This window comes from Perca flavescens, chromosome 19 (genome assembly GCF_004354835.1).
Source record: "Perca flavescens isolate YP-PL-M2 chromosome 19, PFLA_1.0, whole genome shotgun sequence".
NCBI classification, from domain to species: Eukaryota; Metazoa; Chordata; class Actinopteri; order Perciformes; family Percidae; genus Perca; species Perca flavescens.
Window position 1 is genome coordinate 17,971,066 of NC_041349.1, and position 4,285 is coordinate 17,975,350.

A 4,285-nucleotide genomic window follows, 5' to 3' on the forward strand; every position below is an offset into this window, starting at 1 on the left:
GTGTCTGCTCCCACGGCTGCCATGCCAATCGGTTCAACGGAGACGGAGGCATGGCAGCCCACCAAACACACATGCAAACACCACGCAGACATGCACAGAGCCACCACTCCCTTCTGAAGAGCCAGATGATGGCACAGGACTGGGGCGCTGGTGGCAGCGTTTCTTGCGAGTCAACATGAGGAATACAATGGAGTGTGTTTAGCCGATGGGTTGAGGGGACAGACGCAGGGGGACTAACAAAGTTAGAGGAATGTATTGTACACACAGTACACACTGGAGAGGTCTCCTCTACCCATCTGCTGTGCTGTAAGAGAAGCAGAACTTTTTCCTTTTCCACGTCAGAACTGCCTGCACATGGCTGCAGTGTATGCTTACAGCATTCATATTTTGTGTACAATGTGTGTAGTCAATACTTTTCATGTGCGTACATGCTACATTCATTGTTATAATGGCAAACAATCTCTGAATCAACATTGCTTTTCTTTTTAATGGACAGGAAATAAACTATAAGGTCTTCCTTTCAAGATGTTTTTTTTTTTTTCTAGGATTTCGACATTTTGGAAAAATGTGCTTTTCCTTTTCTTGCCGAGAGTTTGATGAGAGGATAAATACTAGAAAAAATAAAGCTAGAGCCATCAGGCAATTAGCTTAGCTTAGCATAAAGACTGGAAGCAAGGGGGAAACACATAGCCGGAATCAGTCCAAAGGTACAAAAGAAATAATCTACCTACCATGTCCTCTGAAGATCTCTAATAAACATGTTTGTCTTGCTGGAAATATAATATTGCTTGGCCAGCCCAGGCCAATGACCTCCACAACATGTTACATTTTGTAAACATCAAACAAAGAAGATATAGTGCGGTAATTTGTTATTTTTTTTACCTTTGGACGTAGCCAAGCTGTTTCCCCCTGTTTTCAGTCTTTACTATATATATAACCCAAAATGTGGAACTCATCCAAATGTGAGTTATTAATGAAACACGGAGTGCAGAAATGGTGATGAAAGAAGTTAATTTTTTTTAGCTGAAGGCCACAGGTCTGCAGGAAACACCAAACTGCTGATTGGACATTTATAAAGTTATCACTTCAAGTACAAATCTAAAGTCTGACCCGGCTGCTTCTCCTCTACTCTGTGCATGTTCACGTATACCCACTACTTATTTCAGTAGGTTTAAGACTGATTGAGGCAAGAGTGGAAACTCTGGGGCTTCTGTATTGCTCACCGTCAGCATTCTTGTCTGACTTAACAGTTTATTTGTCATCCCATTGACACCTCTGATCACATAGAAAGGTCGGCAGTCTATCATATTCCATTATATCTCTCCCTTCCCCAGTATTGACACAAGTAGTTTGTAGAAGAGAGGTGGTGTCTTGTTTGCATTTTTCACTCAGGCCCAGCAGACAGTTAGTCATTAGAGATATATGAACTAATGATAAAATGACACAGAAAGATGTGGTGATGTGCAAAAAACAATGTGGAGAGGAGGGACTAGGGTGTATAGAAGTGCATTCGTTTTTCTGTTTGTCTTTCTGGCTTCAAATGCATTTGGCTAAAATCCTCACGCTTCTGTGTTTGCAAAGATGCACACATCAATGCACAGAAGGACTTTCTGGAAACATATTGCGATCGTTTGTGCACATACACTATCTGTCTCTACGTGTCCCTTTGCGCCCACCTGTCAACTGTGTTTTGCTTCCTGCCATTTCCCAGTAGGGGTGGGGGGAAAAAAATCGGCACAGCGTAGTATCGCGATATTTTCCGTGGCAATGCTGTATCGATACAGAGACGTCAAGTATCGATATTTTATTATATATGTGTGGGTCAGTTTGTCTGCTTGACAATCCCATTTTGCAGCAATGAAATTGAAGTGAGATAAACAAACAGAGAAATTTATCTTTTTAGATAAAACAGATGTTGACAAGGGTTCCTTTTGGGGACATAACTTGAACTTGGGAAAAATTAGAATTTGTAAAAAAGGCAATAAGTTGCAATATATCGCAGAATATTGCAATATTTTAAAAATACTATGGTATCGGGACATAAGTATCGTGATGATATGGTAACGTGAGGCCTCTGGTGATTCCCACCCCTACTTTCCAGGCGCTCACTCTTTGTATAATAAAAAAGTTTGCAGTGCATGACAACTCTCTCCCTCCTTCTTCCCACAGGTCCTTTCCCCTGCTTTACCCCTAACACAGTAAAACTAATAAGCGCTCGTTGGTATTCCCCAGGTGCTGCTCCTCTACCATGCTACTCTAACATTTATGTTTTCAATTTGGCGCTCCTCTGACGAGTCCTGTGCCCCTCCACCTTAACCTCTACATTCTGAAACTTAAAAAAGAAGCAACGTTAACCAGAAAACCCGCTGGGAATTTTCCCAAAATGTTGTGAGAATGAGCCAGGTGATGTTGGCAGTGGATACCCTAAAAAATGCTGGGTTATTTCATCTACCCAACCGCTGGGTTATGAAATGTTTTACCCATTATGGGTTATTTATATGGAAGTTGGGTTATTTTGTGCAACTCATGCGTTGAGTCAAAATCCATCAACCCAACATACATCGGTTGACCCAGCACTTGGGTTGTTTGTGCTTCAAACGTCATCAGATCATCACCAGAGTCCACACACCGAGCGCTTGTCACAGCAGAGAACCAATCTGGTCATCCAACGAGGCAAATAAATAATAAAAGGTTTGTGTACACTAGCTACATGTCTAATTCACATTGTCTGTGTTGCGTTACCTATTAAAGTACTATCTTTATATTGTGAGGCTAGTTGGTTAGTTTGGCTAACAACGTAGCTAGCTAACGTTAGCCATTAGGCCGTTATCATGGAAGCATGGATAGCCTAGCTAGCTAGCTAGATAGTTTACTAGCCAACAGGCTGTCAGTTAGTTGCTTTGCTAGCTATATTATTTTAACTGGCTATAAATGAACACGCTTGTTTTTCCTGAAGCTTTTAATGTGAAATGTGAAGGCATAACAGTGTATGACTGATTAAAGTATGTAAAAACAGTGAGATAACCTGATATGTCTGACTAAATGCATTTATGTGCATTTATTTAAGTAATGTGGTGACCCACAATAGATAAGAACAAATGCTTATTTAAAATGGCGGCCTGGCAAACGACAAGGGCCACTTGAGTTAAGGGTTAAGAAATATATAATAAAAAGTTTGGGAACCACTGCTGTACTGACACTCGTGCCCTGAAGGCTATGCTTTGAGCAGCCACAAATATTCTTGTAAAAAAGGTAAAAACAATTCACATGCAGGCAATTTGTCATATGAATTGTATAGGTAGAGAGGGAGGATTGTGATGCTAAATAAAATGGCTGTTATCTTCACATTGGATTACATTCTGCTGTTAGTCTGCATTGCTTTTACATGGTGATATCTGAATAGTTAATACAATAGCAATTGTATCTTTGCTTAAGCTCTTTTTGTGTTTGTTTCAGATCAACGGATGCTTTGTCATTAACACTTTGACAGAGTGCCAGACCTTGTCGAAAGATTTAAAAGGTAAGAAATATGTTTTCCCATCCACAGCATATCAAGTCTGCATTGCTACTAAAGCCCTTTTCAGACATGAATTCTTATGAAATATAATTTCCTCTTTTTTTCAATAGCTTCCATGTAATATGTCAAAGTGACTCCAATAGATGAATAGAGCCGGCCACTGGATTCCTGGAGGAAAGGCTGCGGAACGTCAGGAAGCGGCTGAGATCAACCAGCAGGTCGCAGAGCACGGCACAGACACCACTACAAACGCCAGATGATGGCGCTCTAGCAATGGCTCTCATACCAGGTAATTATTAAACTGAAAAATGATTTGATGAAGCAAAACATCCATATTTCAGTGAATGACAACTTTCTTGTTCTTTTTTACAGAATGTACCATATCAGACGAACGTGGGTCACAGCTTAAAGAATGGTTGAGAAATAATTCTCAGCCCCTCAGCCAGATAGAGACCTACATGCCGAACACAGGGCCAAGTGGATCAGGGACAACAATTGGACCATTGATCAGATCCTCGAAGGGTTCCCTCACCTAATGACCAAAGGCATGTATAGGGAAATATGATCTTACATATAAGTATGCATTGTTTATAATGTTTTATTAGTGTGCCACATTGAATTGGTTTTAAAAATGTGTTTTCCATTTTATAGATTGCACAGGCTTGTCCTGCATGGGGATGCTGCATCAAAGTGGTTTGAAACTTGGTCACGTGAAATGCCAGGAGGGGAGTCTAAAATGGTAAAGTGTATTCAAAGTAGAATACTTGC

At 40.6% G+C, this 4,285-nt stretch overlaps 1 long non-coding RNA gene across 1 annotated transcript; it reads left to right on the forward strand.

Moving 5' to 3' along the window:
• Positions 1–3,466: 3,466 nt before the first annotated feature.
• LOC114573946 (uncharacterized) lies at positions 3,467–3,761 on the forward strand. The gene is made up of 2 exons (XR_003694998.1): positions 3,467–3,520; positions 3,628–3,761. It is a non-coding gene; the product is annotated as an uncharacterized LOC114573946 (long non-coding RNA).
• Positions 3,762–4,285: the final 524 nt, after the last annotated feature.